Source organism: Lissotriton vulgaris, chromosome 1_1, assembly GCF_964263255.1.
Source record: "Lissotriton vulgaris chromosome 1_1, aLisVul1.2, whole genome shotgun sequence".
Classification (NCBI taxonomy): Eukaryota; Metazoa; Chordata; class Amphibia; order Caudata; family Salamandridae; genus Lissotriton; species Lissotriton vulgaris.
Window position 1 is genome coordinate 985459315 of NC_141685.1, and position 17386 is coordinate 985476700.

General features: G+C 44.4%; 1 protein-coding gene across 3 annotated transcripts in view; it reads right to left on the reverse strand.

The window, feature by feature from the left end:
- PNPLA6 (patatin like domain 6, lysophospholipase) overlaps positions 1-12282 on the reverse strand; it is a 354753-nt gene extending 342471 nt beyond the window's left edge. For all 3 annotated transcript variants that reach the window (XM_086960602.1, XM_086960584.1, XM_086960592.1), the window contains exon 1: positions 12139-12282. The gene's annotated coding sequence lies outside the window, so the exon portion shown is untranslated. The remainder of the gene's footprint in view (positions 1-12138) is intronic.
- Between the last annotated feature and the right edge of the window lie 5104 nt (positions 12283-17386).

Here is a 17386-nt window from a genome sequence, read left to right on the forward strand (position 1 = left end):
GCACCATCCCAGCTCAGAACCTGGCTATATGCAAATCAGTCTGTCCCTGGCCCAGTGCATCATGGGAACAGGGCAGACTAAACTACCAAGCCAATTCTTCACCAGAAAGGAGACAAGCTACCGGGGACCGGTTTCTGGCATTTCAGCCGTCTTCGGCCCGGCTTGCTTGGATCCTGATGGTGCAGTGAGAAAGGGACTCATGTCTGAGTATACCCTGCCACACCTATAGTGGCCAAAAACGATTCAGAAAAGGGGGTGGTGATGAACAGAGTGTCTGAATTAAGCAGACCACTCTTACCCAGTCCAAAGATCAGGGCTTGATCCATCACCGTTATTTATCTCACTGCACCATCCCAGCTCAGAACCTGGCTATATGCAAATCAGTCTGTCCCTGGCCCAGTGCATCATGGGAACAGGGCAGACTAAACTACCAAGCCAATTCTTCACCAGAAAGGAGACAAGCTACCGGGGACCGGTTTCTGGCATTTCAGCCGTCTTCGGCCCGGCTTGTTTGGATCCTGATGGTGCAGTGAGAAAGGGACTCATGTCTGAGTATACCCTGCCACACCTATAGTGGCCAAAAACGATTCAGAAAAGGGGGTGGTGATGAACAGAGTGTCTGAATTAAGCAGACCACTCTTACCCAGTCCAAAGATCAGGGCTTGATCCATCACCGTTATTTATCTCACTGCACCATCCCAGCTCAGAACCTGGCTATATGCAAATCAGTCTGTCCCTGGCCCAGTGCATCATGGGAACAGGGCAGACTAAACTACCAAGCTAATTCTTCACCAGAAAGGAGACAAGCTACCGGGGACCGGTTTCTGGCATTTCAGCCGTCTTCGGCCCGGCTTGCTTGGATCCTGATGGTGCAGTGAGAAAGGGACTCATGTCTGAGTATACCCTGCCACACCTATAGTGGCCAAAAACGATTCAGAAAAGGGGGTGGTGATGAACAGAGTGTCTGAAGAGAGACAGGCACGCATCCTTTTATCGTCGTCCTGCTACTATAATGCTTCCTATGAATGACTTTGATGTGCCAATGCCGTTCCCACGTTTCACGTCTCTACCAGGACAGGTCCCACCAACAGGGTCTATACCCCAAAAGCTTTACTGTCATCTTTCTGATATCGACAAAATGGGTGCCAAACATAAGGTGGGTGGCATTAATCTATGTAAACATTTGGAGACAAGTCAGCCTGCACTATGAGTCTTTATACGCTCGTAGCTAGCTACATGCTTACCACCAACACCCAGCACTGCCAGTGCCCTCCCGTGGCTTCGATTATAGCAGAGGGCACACAGTTCTACAGACTCCGGTTTCACCAGCGGGCCGGCGAATGTCTGTAAAGCAGCCGGACCACACAAACATGTGCAGACGCACACGACGTACCTGCAGCAAGGTGATACGGAATACACAGCAGCCTGTCCTGCGTTGCGGCCCAGGAGCAAGCCATGGGCTGAGCCATGCTGAGGGCAGTCCGCCGGGCGACTGGCGGGAGGGGGTCGCCTTAGAAGCCACGAGCACCGGCACTTTAACGAGTGGAGTGATAGCAGTGCGGCAGGCCACCCCATCCACCTGATTGCCGGGGCACCACTGGAAGCTGGGCTGAGTCAGGGCGAGGCTGCACAAGACGGCAGCCGAGCTGCGCCAGCCTGCAACAATGAGGCGTGGGCATGAAGGGCTGCGATGAGAGCGAGGAAGGAGGGAGAGAGAAGGCGCGACAGGCACTCCAGAGCGAGTGTGGAAGGCAGACCTGAGCGAGGGACAGGCAGCGGAGCAGCGTGTGCGCCGACAGGCAGGGTGACCGGGGCAGTGCTTCTGTGTGGCAAAGGAGATCAATTTGAAGTAAGTTCCATAACCAAGACTACTACTTTATTGATAAACATTACACCGTTTTTACTTCATTTCTGATTTATGGTACCATTGCCTCTTTGTTTTTGTGAGGCAGGAACCCAAAATCACATGCTCCATCTCTAGACAAATTGTTCCTCTTAATGTCACATTGCAATCTCCCCTCTCAGAAATAAAAAGGCTATGGTTTTCTTGGTATGAGTCTCGTTATTATGGTCTTCAGCTCTCGGACACCAAAACAACAAGCATTAAGCACGGACACACGGACAGCGGGAGGGGGGGGGCGGGAACGGGCAAACGGACAGCGGAGGGGGGCGGGTTAACGGGCACACGGACAGCGGGAGGGGGGGCGGGAACGGGCACAAGAAGGCAAGAAAAATAAAACAGCACTCACCTGGACATCTTCCGGCGGCAAATGATCAAAACATGGCGTCAAAAAAAAATATATATATAACATCCGTCCACCGCCGTATGACGCACGAAAATGGGCGGGATGAGTAAAAACCGCCGGAACGCCCACGAATCTGCTCTGGCAATGACGGACAGATCTCTCTTCCAATGGCTAGCCTCCATTTATGGAGCTAACCAATGGAAGAGAAGGCGGGACAAAGTGCCCATACTGTTAAAACATAAGATTTTGCCTGCGCGAAACGCTGCTGCACAGATTTCGACAGGCGAAACCTAAAAATGTTGTCATTAACAATGCCAATAGCTCTAACTTTTGCAAAGGCGAGACTGTTGCATTGTAAATACTTGTTTAATTGTTGTTTTGGGCTGGGACAGACTACCTAAGGATCCTGGCCATCAAACCGATATCCAGCGGTTCATACTGTTATTGACTACCAGCAGACAGAAACGATCCTTGAAGTAGTCAACATCCTTTAAACAAGGTTCTAATTGAAACATGTTACTATGATTATCCTGGGTAATCTGAGCACCGTCAGCATACGAGACAATAGAAAGACCAAAGGATAAAATAATCTCTGCTAAAGGACAGACATACAAATTAAAATGCATAGGAATAAGTAAGGAACCTTGAGGGGCTCACACTTAAGCAGGAAGGTATCGAAGAAAAATGGCTTTTCATACACCTGAAATGTTCTTTTATCGAGAAATTAAGGAGAGCCAATTAAATGCTTATCCTGATATTCCTGCAGCTGTTAATCTGTGCCGTAGCTTATCATGGGAGACTGTGGCAAACGTGGCACTTAGATCAAAGAGGATTGCTGCAGCAGTGCCAGATTCATTTTTAGTTCCTCAACCACGGTTAATAGGGTGTTTCAGTGCAATACCCTGATTGAAAGACCATGTGTGTCTGATGGAGGAATCCATTATGTTTCAGAAAAGTAGAAAGTTGCTAATTTATATGTTTTTCAAGAAACATTGCCATTATGGGAAGCAGGGATATATGTCTATAATTTTTTTCTTGCTGGGGATCAGATTCGATATTTTTAAGATGCACTTTACTATGGCATTTTTCAAAGAGGGTGGTACTAAACTGGATTGAAAGGAGAGATTTAGTGTCGCAAAATTGGGAGGATTATTGCCTCTACCTGTTTCAAGATATGGGGGGCGCAAACTCAAGCAGGGATCCCGATTTTACTGTCTTCGTCAGGTAAAGAACTTCTTTTTCCTTTATGGACACTTCGGGCAGCCCTCTCTTTAAGAATAACCCGCGTTAAGAACTCAGCGGAACGGGAGCCCAGGACTGCATCTGCCAGGAGAAAGGCCGGTAAGAGGGGACACCCATGGAGTGGGTGGCGAGCGTTTCTCAGGTCTTAGATAGACGCACAACGGAGCCAGCGCATATTACAGCAGCACCGGCGGTACGAGCAGTCTAACAACGGCTTATATACTGTGCAGGCAGTCACAACCATAGTGCAGGCCGTCGGGGCTTAAAATCCACGAGTGGGTGGGGATTTAATACCGGAACATTGGAGCCGCTTTCACTGGGCGGTAGGTTAGATACCGCAGATATCAGCGCAGTGTTTATGATGATATAGACAGCAGTTAGAAGGGGCATGTTACAGTGGCTGAATGACAACTCCATATTAAGCGCTAATACTAGAAACAGGGAACAAACAAGCACCCAGAGCATTGTACTTATTGGCGAAACATACGTACTTAATGTTGTAGGTTGACACACTGCGACCGGAATTGACAGACCTGGAGATACACAAGTCCGTCCTACTGGTGGCTACAGGTATGCCATTGAGTGGCAAACACCAGGTAAAACATAATGTCCACGAAATAACTATTAGACTATTCATGAATTTATGATATGGGCACTAACTAATCAGTGTCACTCTGTGTTTTTATTGTTGTGTCTGTGTCCATGTTTTTACAGGTTTGATTGCTGGATAATGAAAGCAGTGTGTGGCACTGACCCCTAGCCCTGAAGAAGTTGCTGACCATGTATGACAGGCAATGAAACATGTTGGCTTCCTATAGGTTAAAACGAGGCTCAACAGTAGTGTGTTGGTTTTAATATAAGTAGATACCCAGCAACAAATAAAGAATATCATTTAGCTAGAGGTATACAACTCATTTTAGCTGGGTGGAGCACTGAATTGCGGTTCTCTCACCCTAGGGGTTTGGGCGAATATATATGTAAGCAGTTAGGATCACATTTGAGTTCTTAAGAATCACTTACACCTTTTTTTCACTTGATTTTCGTTTAAGGTTGGAAGGAGCCAATGATGATAAGTGGACATACTGACGAGTACCAGTCAGCAGTTCCCTGGTGGTTGCTCCCGTGAGGTTCCTTCCTTCCTCACACACATTTTTTCACTACACTCTGAGAAGTGTCTAGGAGGTAGTAATACATGCACACACAGACACGCAGAAGTTTTTATAGAAGGAATTGAGGCCCACCCTGTCTAGGAAAGCAAATGGTTGCAGATTAGGAATATTTTCACACAGTAGTAGGCAGGTGATGTTACAAAGAGTACTCTTGATAACTGGGACCAGGTTTTATTGTTGAGAATACTTTGAGTGGAGGGCAACCTGAGTCCCTTGTTTTCCCTCTAGGCTCCTAGTTTGTGACGACTTTTGTGTTGGGTGACTGAGTAAACTGTAACATAAAATGACACAATTAATACCTCTACACTCTTCCCTATTCTAAACAGTGTTATTTTTCACTATAAATGTTTGCTACCGCTAGTACCCTCTGGACAAAGCTCATTTGCTCCTCTTCTATTTAGTATGTATTATTGTAAAGTCTTTACTATGTGTATACTCTCTTTGGTCTTTCCTTTTCTCTGTTTTGTCTTCTTACTGCTAAATTACACATTTGCTTTGTTCCTGCTATTCTTGCAAATTATTCTTTTCTGGGCTTTTTATCATACATAAAAAATAATGTCTGTAATATAGTTTTCAGAACTAGTATTCTTCAGTAAATATTTCTCTCTCAATTTCTTTTCAAGTTTAGTACTTGCGTGACCAATTTTTAAAGTGGACTTTTGTCGTCCTTCTCAACCTAGATCTAGGAATGATGGTAAGTATAACTTTTCACTGGATGTCTGTCCTTTTTATCCACAGGAACTTCCTCATGAATTAAAAATCTTAAGATTGCTCTCAACACCTGATACTGACACAAGGAACGAGACACTAATCTCCCTAACACTCATGCATGATGAGACAACACAATCCGGTCTAAAAAACAAAGTGGAATTGCACACACGTTAGGAGAAAACGCTTCCTGGAGGTATGTACTGCAGTGAGGTGAGCCGCTCAGAACATTGTGAGAGCACTTCACAACCTTCTTGGTAACATCGCGAGACCTAAAGGATAGAACCACTTGAGCTGCAACCTTAGTGTTGTGTGGCTGCCATCTAATGAATAAGCTTGTGCCATATGGAATTCTAAGTCAGTGAACCGCAGTGTTTTACTGTTGCAAAACTTTAAGGCAAGCCCTGTCTCGAATCGCACATATGCTCAGAGTAGCGAGTCCGTTACTCACCCGGCGAGTCCGAATACCCACCTTAAACAATCCATTTCACATCTAGTTGAACAGCACTGTGTTGCCCACCGAGAAGATTTGGGGGTTGATGATGCCTGGAAAAAGGTGCCGATGATCAAAGAAATTGAGACCTTATTAAAGACTGTCTATACAATGTTCTACCAGTCTCCTGTAAGGAAGTCCAAGATGGACGAAATCACTTTAGTCACTGAATGTGAAACAGTATCTTTTCAGCCACTGAATGATGTGCAGAGGCTTTCAAGGAATGTTGCAGTTGGTGCACTCTTGCATAACTATGAGGTTGTTCTTAAATACTTTGAGCGTGAGGAAGTTGAGAATTACCCAAAGGCTAAATATTGCTACAAAAGAAATATCTGACTCAAACTACCATATTTCCCTTGCAGCACTGCATGACATTCTGGGTGAATTTGCTCCTTTGTGCAAGTAATTTCAGAAAAGCTCTTTGACCACTGTTGAAGGTATACAGTATGCAAGAGCAAAAAATGGCCAAATCAAAGAACAGTACTTATGTCTTTGTGAGCGCATGGAAAGAAGGTTCCCTGAAAACAAATTGAAGAAATGTATTAACTTTGATTTCTAAGCAGCAGCAACACAATCCCAGTTTGATATTAGGACTGGGAACGTACAAATACTTGTTGAAAAGTGGAAGAAGGTTTTGGTCCTCAGAGATTGAGAAACACCTGATTACTTTGTTCAGCAATACAGAGATTATAAGTATGTGGTGGCAGAACATGTAAAAGGCAAGTTGTTTAGGACCAATCAAGACATGGTGAAATGTACTCTGTGGAATGCTGTGCAGTATAACGTTGTATTTCAGTTTGCTGATGTCTGTGCAACTTTTCAGGCTATAAGGGGACTGTGAATAAGGATTCAGCCTCATGATCGCAATCAAGTCCAAATTAAGAAATAGACTTGGAAACAGACTGGAGGAGAATCACCTACATACTCTGATGAGGATAAGGGCCTACCTTTTAAATGAGAAAGTTGACCTAGATCAAGTTTTTCAGCAATGGAACCTTGGCAAGGAGCAGCAAGAGAAGCAAACATGTCTCACATCCAGTGTCGGAACTTGACTTGTCTACACTCTACCCCGGCCCCTCCCACAGTCCATGTCGGGCTTGGGTATAACCATTTCTCACCCTATCTCTTGGCAGGGTCAGCAAGACATTTATCAATAGTATGTGCATCAAATTGTATGTATTTATACAACTTGCTCTGTATAATTTTGATGTGCATGATCCTTGACAGCACTCTAGTTGAGCGTAGTCAGTATAATTTCATAATAGGTCAACCTTCCGATTCCTGTTTTCTCTAACTGGGGTGTTGGTGTTACTAAACAAATTATGTCCTTGGAGTATGCCAATATGTCGTCACAAAACTGGCCTGATACCTTATTACATGGAGGAATGTTTGTAAAAATGCTCCTTTGTTGCTTTAGTTGTAAAACAAAAGTTTGGAGTGGCAAATGCCACTGATTTTGGCAGTTGCGCGTTACACTTGTGTGAACGGTCAGTTCCTTGGCGCACGTACCCTTTGCTGCAGCGCACAGACACCTTACACTGCCACACACAGTGGAAAAAAATAGAGTAAACAGTGCCTGTGAGTCTCTATTTTATTCCCATAAGGTCCTGAGGTCTTTAGAAGTGCACTCCTGTGGTGGATTGGAACTTGTAAGACTAAAGTCAGAAGGTAAAATCTTTGACCAGGATGAACCCAGTTAGTGTATCTGATCTGCGCTCCATCGCAACCATCATCAAATTGCACCTGTTCCATCTCAACCATAGGCACTTTAAGCTTCTTGGTGCTATTCCTACTTAAAAATTATATCTCCCGTTTGCCTTTTTGGAATTTTCTTTATTAAACATCACTCTGTGCTTCTAATTTTTGGGGGGATTTTTATAGTTTTGCATTTCAACGTTACTACTGTTTTAGTACTGTATAAATACTTTACACACTGCCCCAAGTTAAAACTGTTAGCTATGTGACATAGCTACCAAGCGGTTAAACTCAGGTTTATTTAGTGACTGTTAGGGTTCGACCTGACATGACAGTGATTATTACTTGAGGTGGGTACTTAACACCCTTAACTAATAACTCAATTTGTTTCTATCTGGCATTCTTACAGCGCATGCACAACTCTTACATAGGGGAGGTTGGACAATGTCAATAACCTGCCTCAAAATCATAGTTTCTCCAAAGTACTTCTGAAGCGGTAAACTGTGTGACTTTGTTTCTTTACCACTGTCTTGGAGTTTAAGTATTAGGTTCCCAGCCAGAATGGTACTCAAACAAAAGAAGGCTTGGTGGCCCTTTAAATCAGGCCTTTGTTTTGGTCGCAGCAGGAAATAGAAATAAGAAAGCCTACTTGATGCCCGCAGGTTGCTGCCCCGAACAGAAAGAAGACGATGTATAAGTGCCGCTGAAGTGTTTCCCGGTGCAGGTAAATTACACAAGGACAAATTCAGTGTATTTTACTGAATGGGCCGGAACCAGAAACCCTCCAGGGCTCAACAGCTGTCGCCCCCTCCTTCTCAATGTATACCTGCCCCAACTTCCTGATCTTGTTGACTCCTTGTAGCCAAACTGTTAGGGCCGGTTTTGTGGCTGTGTGTGGGATGGTGGGTTAGTTTTGGCTATTTGTGGTGGGCTAGTGTAATAAAAATATTTAAAGACGTAAACTCATAGATAACATGGCAGACCCACTGGTGACGCTGCGAGAGAGATGGGTGGGAGACATTGGAGACTTGGAAGACGACGACTGGCAGGAAGCCCTACAGAGCCCACGGGTGATAGCAATCTACTGCAGGTTCCGGTTAATACAGCTTAAGATCCTGCACAGAGTATACTATCCCCGCACCCACCTATATGCTTGGGGGAAGAGTCAGTCAGCCCTTTGTGCACGGGGATGTGGGGAGGAGGGCACCTTCTTTCATATCCTATGGGAATGCCCTGAGATAGTTCCCTTCTGGACTAAGGGAGTAGACACGATGGCGGCAGTAGTGGGTTCACCAGTCCCACTGGAGGCCAGATGGCTACTTTTAATGATTAGAAGTGACTCACACTGGACTAGGCAAAAGGAAATCTGGCTGGCACTGTCAGCAGTGGTGGCAAAAAGGAATATCGAAAGGGCCTAGGGCTCGCGTACTCCGCCCCAGTGGGACCAATGGGTACGAGACATAGACTGGTGCCAGAGGGCCGAAGAAACCATCTACAAAAGCAGAGGATGCGCCAAGATATGGCGGAAAATTTGGGGGCCATGGCGGAAATACAAGGAGAAAAGGGGTGGTTTGGGACTGTAGTACCAACTGTCATTTGTCTCACTTGTGCCATCAAAGGTCCGTCATTGTCTAAGTTGAATTCCTAGATCTGGCCCTGCTATTAGCAATAAGGGTTATAACGATGAGGTGGAAGTCACCCAGACCACCCAGGGTAACTATATGGCAGTCCGATATGATGAAATGGGGCAGGGCGGAGAGCGCAGTGTTGAGACGGGAAAGGGAGAAGAGGCAAAAGAGAATGAATGTAGCATGTATGATGAATAAGGAATGGTTGTTTTTGTGAGAGTGTTGATTGTTTTGTATATTGTTTCCCTGCATAAAACTAGTTTTTTATAGATGAGATTACAAAATGATATGTTCTACATTATGTGTTCTTTTGATAAAGTATACGAATTAATGTGATAAATCGATATATGGAAAAACTATTTTTGTACTAAGAAATACAACTAAAAAGATAAAAAGAATAAAATGACAAAGTTTTAAAAACTCTTTCTTGTTGTTTGCCCTACTGTACTAAAGTATTAGAGTCACAGTGTTGGATATATACCATTGTAATTTTTGAGGTCAAGGGGGAACTTATCTCTTGTTAGAAGAGGCAAAAGAAGCATCACATAGCGCAGGATTGGGAGGTTATGTTGTTAGAACTAGAGGAGATGGAGATGGCAACATCGCAGGTAGAGGGGGTGTGAATGGAAGAATGATACACGGTTTGTAGGCATGTGCAATATAGGTGAACAAACGCCCGCCAACGCACAGGTGTAGTTTCTGTAAAACTATTATACGCTGTGATAGTCTGATTTCATTACGACGGAGTATTACATTCTGGACTAAATATGATCAGGAGACGTACGGGGATAGGGCGGGAGTTATGGGGAGGGGAGAGGATCGTGGGTTTGATCCTTTAGTTTGGTGGTTGCTAGACTCGCCGATGTGATGTTGTACAGTGTACAAAGGCACGTGCAAGCGCTTCCATAGAAATGTAAATTGGGGAAGAGCATGGTGTTCTGTACTTCTGTCTTTCTTTACTTATGTCATCTGTACCACGCTGTAATTGTACATAACTGACTTGTTTGGTTGGGGAGAAAACGAGAAAAAGACTGTACTGCGTAATAAGGGTAAAATTATATGCTGATGATACTACTGTACAGTTGCGAATAAAGAGTTTAAAAAAAAAAGGGCCGTCATTGTCCTGTGAACTGCGATTTCACCGCATGCACTGTGCTAAATGTCCTGTATTGTTTGATGATATGAGCAATGTTAATAAAAAGATTTCTAAAATATATATATATATATATATATATATATATATATATTATTATTTTTTTTTTTAAAGGCTATTCGCCAGTAGCAGCAGCACTGTGCAGGCTGCGGGTGCTTTTATTGCATGCAGCATGTAAGGATCAGTCGCACTTTGTGGGTAATAGGGCAGGTCTGTGTCAACTTTTTTATCTTTTTGATAGGGAAGGAATTTAGTGTATGTCACTGCTGCATCTCTCAAATATTACTGCTCATATTGCGTACAGTAAGCACGAAGACTGCGATCCCCCTCTAGGGACAAGAAAACAAGAAGTCCACAGTTGGTCTATTTACAAACGTGGGGTATTTTTTCACTACCCACTTCATACAAGTGGGCCTCTTTCCTTTTGGTACCCAGACCGGCACTGGTTGTCATTCTCTGCCACGACTCGTCGTCGATACAGTTGTACGATATTCTGCATAACCCAGAGGAAAACGTGGACTAACAACAAGCCTTTGACCTGATGGAATGGACGTCCCGACAATCAAAGCTGTGACAACGTTGGTTGTGTGGAACGAGGTGGAAAGCAACAAAAGACTCCCTGCGGCGATAATCAGATTACAACACTACCATGTTCTTGTACAAAATGTTCGGTTCCACCGTGTTGGCCCATTCCCAGCTGTTATTTGGGAGGCATAAACACCGATCCCCGAGACCAGATACAATGGACCAAAGTGCATGTAAATCTAGGGGGTTGCCTATTTTCAATGAGCATGCAAATACACGGACTTCCGCAGTAGCCTATGGAGCAATATGCTTGTAAATACAGAGGCCTCCCAGCAAACCCGTGGAACAATGTAAATACAAATACCGGGACATGCGCGGTGATCCAAGGAGAAATATGCATGAAATGCCGAGGCAATCTAAGAAATCTGTGGACCAATATGCAAGTAAATACAAGGACTTCAGCGATGACCGATGGAGAGATATGCGTGTAAATACATACAACGCCATCCTGTGGGTGGAGGACCAATGTAAATGCAATTACCGGGACATGCGTGGTGATCTAAGGAGAAATGTGCATGTAAATACAGCGGCATCTCAAGAAACATGTGGACCAAAATGCAAGTAAATACAAGGACAGCTGCGATGACCTCTGGACCAGTGTATATGCAATTACAGGGTCATCAACGGTGACCCACGGAGAAATATGATTGTAAATACAGGTGCACCCTTGGTAACCCGTAGACCAATGCACATATAAAGAGGGGCATTCACTAATGGTACATGTATCATCTTGAACCTATGGATCAAAGTGCCTGAAAACAGTGACATTAACGTTAACCTTTAATATGTAAATACTGGGACAATTACGGTAACGCATGGATCCATTTGCATGTTGTGGTAACGCAGTTACGTTCTGGGTCATCCACAGCGACACATGGAGCAACGTGCATTTACATACAGGGATATCTTCATCAACCTACGCGCCAACGGGTCTGTAAATTCACGGACTTTCTTGCTGACATACGGCTCAATGTACCAGTAAATAAAAGAGGACACCCTCGGCGACAACGCATAAACACAGGGGCACGTAGCCTATGGACCAAATTAAACACAGAGAAGTCCTCGCTAGCCTATGCAAAGACGTCTACAGACGTGCAAATCCCGCAGCAGGCTGTGGTCTTTGCCCAGCAGCACTATCACTCTCAGCAGCTGAGAGCCCCATCTTCACCGCGCCAGCCCCTGCTGAATCGCCCATCCTCCCGCTATTCCTCATACTCACAGGGCCCACAGATATCCGGGGGTTTATCCATAGTAGACATCGCACCCTCCTCGCTCCTCCTCCGGTGTATCCCGCAGGTCTTCGACCTCCACAGGTCGCGGTGGCCGCTGCCATCCACCCCGAGTACAAGCAGCCCTGCGGGTACCGGCCACCAACGCAGAGACGTAACGTCACACCCGCACCGCCATGTTGGATGAGGCAGGGCCTATCGGTGGCAGCAATAAGCATATTGACTTCACTGTGCGCACCTTAAAATCGTTCACTGCTCCGAGGCTATCTGCGTCACGCTGCGGGCACCAGATGGCTTGAACTATAAGATCACAAATCACGCCCTTCCCCCATTTAAAGCTGTTTGAGCACGGGGGCTGCCAGGCAGAGCACTCCATTCAAATGTCATGCATCTATTCTAGATCCTACAGCTTCCGAAGTCTATGGTCCATGCCTGGGTAGCTGGTCCAGTGCACTTTTTTTTCTTTCCATTCTGGAACTTGCAGAATTGGTTTTATAAGAGGACAAAATATACATACAAGTGCAATGTAACTCACGTTTTAATATGAAACCCTTTAGCCAGAGTTGGAAATGGAAAATAATTACTTTGGGAGTGGAACCCATAAATTGGAGGTCAGGGGTTGGCACCGAGAGGGACGTGGAGCCACCAGAGGGGGAATCTTGAAAACAGTCAAGTTATACATTTATTTATTTTAAACCTGCCATGATGAGATTTGCAACAAGGACACATGTAACAGTAAATCTTTTCTGGAATACTTAATTGCTCACAAAAAGCTTAGGCTGCATTTTAAAATAAAACTACTTGCTGCAGAAATCTCTGTGTTGCCAACAATTTTCAAGGAAAAATAATAAAGGTAAGATAACGCTGGTGGTTAATGCACTTGCGGGTGAGATCAGTGTTCTGTCTACTCACAGTTTTGACTCATAAAGTAGCGAAGAGGGTCAGGGGCGTAACTATATCTGAAATTCCAGGGGGCAGGGGCTAAGACTCCCAGACAGGGCCGACTCGAGCGCTGGTGGCGGCTGTTACAACAGTCTTTTTTGGTGTTCTCCCCCATATCCTCCTTCTATATGAATTCCCACACTACCACTCTCCAACAGTGCACCTCATCGCTCCATAGCCTCTCTCTGACATACATTTCATTTTTTATAGTGCTACTCACAGTCCACGCACACTGAGTAATTTTTATTTATTTTATTTTATTTCATGCATTTTTATTTAGCGCAGACTTTACCCAAAGGTGTCAGAGCGCTTCACAATAGAAGCAAGTACGTTACATGAGGAGAGTATTGCAAAATTTACATGTTACAAAAACAAACAAGCAGTCACTCAAAAACACACAAAGCAAAAACACACTAGGATGACGAGTGTCCAGGCATAGATTATAAATTTACCATAAAGAAAGGACTTCCATGAGGGACTTGAAGAAGGATGTATTAGTTCTGGAAGTGTCTTTGGAAGAGAAGAGATTTGAGGTCAGTTTTGAAGGTCCGGGTAGAGGTACGGAGTAATGGAGGTAGCGAGTTCCAGATTCTCACGCTATTGCCAGAGAAGGATTGAGCCATGGATCGTTCCCTCTTTTATTTATTTTTATTTATGCGTTTTTATATAGCGCAGACTTAACCCGAAGGCGTCGGAGCGCTTCACAAAAGAAACAGATAATTACAAATGAACAAATTACAAAAGCAGATGATAAGTTACATGAGGTAAAAGTGACAATTGTGAGCAAACAAAATACATGAGGTAGCAAACAGTGCAATACAGGAGGAGAGAGTGACAAGTGTGCAGGTTACAAGAGAAAACAAAGTACATTTAGAGGTAATATACTGCAATATATGCTAGACACAGAGGCACAAGAACAAACGTTACGTAGGCAATGGTGGCTCTTGTGCAAGTATCAAAAGCAAACAAAATGTGAGAGGTAGCAAACAGTGTGTTACAAGAGAAAAGTGGTGTGTGCATGTTAAAAAAGAGAACCAAACACAGATACAAGGATAATACTGCAATAAATGGCATACACTCCAACCACACGAATGCACTGGGAAGGCACTTCCATAGTCATGGAGAATAGAGTTTTCAGTGATGGGAGGTCTTCCTTCAGATAATAGAGAGGGCGTGAATTACTTTAGGAGGTGTCTTTGGGGGAGGAGAACTTTGAGGTCCGTTTTGAAGACCTGGGAGGAGGTGGTGGTCCGGAGCGGAGGCGGAAGTGAGTTCGATATTCTCACTGCGTTGCCTTAAAAGGATTGGGCCATCAATCTTTCCTTCTTGAAAGTGGGAGGTTCAAGCAGTAGATTTTCCTCATTACGTGAAGGTCTATAGCCTCCAGAGAGTTTCCGCTTGTTTGCCAGATAGTGAGGGGAGGAGGAGTGCAAGGCTTTGTGGGTGATACAGGCAGTCTTGTAGATAGCTCTAGCCTCGATGGGAAGCCAGCGGAGGATGGATAACATCGGTGTGATGTGGTCGCTTCTTTTGGCCCCATAAATGAAACGAGCTGCTGAATGGAGAACAGATCTAAGGGGGGACAAGTGGGATTTGGGGAGGCCAGTAAGAAGAGAATTGCAGTAGTCCAGTCTGGAGAGGACCAGTGATTGCACCAGGGTTTTAAAGTCCTGCTCCAGGAAAAAGCGACAAATTCCGCAAAGAAGGCGCAATTGGTATTGAACAGACTTTGCAATGGAATTGATGTGGGAGATTAGATTGAGTTTTTTGTCGAGTATGACACCAAGGGATTTTGCGCTGTCGATGGAGATGAAAGACTGTTCTCTATTTTGATCATTTGGGATCTATCTGAGAGGAAGGAGGCAAACCATTTAAGAACAGTGCCCTCCAAGCCCATTCTCTGTTGAAGAGTGTTGAGGAGGGTGTTGTGATTGACAGTGTCAAAGGCTGCAGAAAGGTCAAGGAGAATTGGAAGACAGGACCCTCCCGAATCGAGTATCCTCAGCGCGTCATCAACCACTTGCAGTAGGGCTGTTTCAGTGCTGCAGTTTTGGATGAAGCCGGGCTGACAATTGTCAAGAAGATCATTGTCCTTTATATGACGAGAGAGTTGTTTCGCTACACATCTTTCTGTGACCTTCGCAAGAAAGGGTAGATTAGTGATGGGGCGGAAGTTGTTGAGGTCATTCGCATCAGCAGTGGGTTTTTTAAGCAGAGGGGTGACCTGACCAGTTTTGAAGGAGACAGGAAGGGAGCTTTGACAAAGGGAGAGGTTGACCAGAGTGGTCCAATAGGGAAGGGAATGGGTGTAGAAGTCAATGGCAATGGCACTGGGGATGGGGTCCAGAGAATGGTTGGAGGGCTTTGTTTCGTGGATGCACTTGAGGAGGTCATCTTCAGAGATGGGGTCAAAGTTCTGCCAAATGGCAGAGGATTTGCGCTCCTCTGGAGGGATAGGATGAGCGACCTGATCCACAAGTGATTTCACTTTTTCATCGAAGAATATAGCGAAATCCGCTGCTTGCTTTGTAGAATCCTCCAACTTGGAGGATTCTACAAAGCAAAGTCACATATTTATACGATTGTTGTTATTTACCTTGATTTTCAATAAGCACAGAACAAGCATGCCATTTTGATGATTCATCTTAACACCTTAGCTGCGTGTAAACATCCCTCCCCAGTGCTGCGCTGTCCATTGGAACCAGTGCTGAATGGACGTCCAATGGTCGTGCGCAGCACTGGGGAGGTAGCGCTGCTGACGACCGTTGGCCGTCAGCAGCACTTAAGGGGTTAATTCTAATACACTCCTAATTAAATTTCCATAGCTTGCCTCCCACATCCCTTTATTTTCTTTTCTTTCTTCCTCCATCTACTCCTCTCTTTCTTGCTCATGTTTGTTTCATGATTCCCTTTTCTTTTTCAGCTTCTATTCCAATATCCCCGCATAGTTTGTAATGTATTCATAGCCTATTCCACTCCAAACCACTTCTTCTTTATATTTACATTTCCTCCTATCCCATACTGTTGCTCTGTCATTTTTGACTCCTTGATCATACCTTATCCATCCTATGTTCAATTACATTATAATGCTTTGAGCTACTTGTAAAAATCAGACGGCTCCCCCCACATCAATGCATACAGTCTATTCCCTTCTATTCCAGCTGTATCATTTTAAAAAAATGTCCTTTTTCTTGTATCTAGTGATGCTTAGCATTTAACTTAATGCCTACACTTTCAGGAGTTTTGGACATCAACATCGGTACTCGAACAAATGATCTGATGACTATCACCTTGGAGTTTTGGCTGCTTCATGAACTTCCAAAGTTGTACTCCGCACTAAGGTGGTTTTCAGAAATATACTATTTTTTTCTGAATGCAGCCAATAATCTTTTAGCAGCACCACTGTTAGTATATTGTGTGCGACACTGGTTAGGGCATTCTACTGGTGAGGCACTGTGGTGACTCATACGTTATTTTTAATAATTGGATCTGTGGTTTCAGTTTATATACTTTTTTAAATTTTAAATCGTTTTATTATGTTTCATTATTTTATTTTCTGACAGTGCTTCTTTTACTATTGTATATGCAAATAACTAAGAAGTGGCTTTGAACCAAGCCTACTGCTAAAAATGATCGGCACCGTAACTTGGAGGTATACATGGGCCATCTAAAACTGCTCGCAGCCGCTGAATGGAGAACGAATTTAAGAGGGTAGAGGTGGGATTTGGGGAGGCCAGCAAGAAGAGAATTGCATAATCCAATCTAGAGAGAACAAGAGATTGGACCAGGGTCTTTAGGTCATGGTCCGGAAAGAAACTTTGAATCCCCCAGAGAAGGCGCAGTTGGTATCATGCATTCTTTGCTATAGAGTTGATGTGGGAGAGTAGGTTGAGCCCTTTGTCAAATATGACACCAAGGCATTTTGAGCTGTCGACAACAATAGGTTTATTGTTGAGTAACTTCAGCTGATCCATCCAAGATTGAACAGGAGGAGGAGAGAGAGTTAGAAAGGAGGAGGAAATCAGTTTTGGAAGGATTCAGAATGAGTTAATGAGCTGACATCCAGATTTGAATAGAGTTGAGGGTTGAGATATCGTGGGCGGAGGACACCTTAAGGTAGAGTTGAGTGTCATCAGCATAGAGATGGTAGAGGATCCCAGATTTACTTAGATTTCCGAATAGATGAAAATAGAGATTGAACAAAGTGGGTGCCAGGCTAGAAGCTTGAGGGACGCCTTGACCTACCACCAAAGGAGATGAAAGGCTGTTCGCTATCTTAATCATTTGGGATCTGTC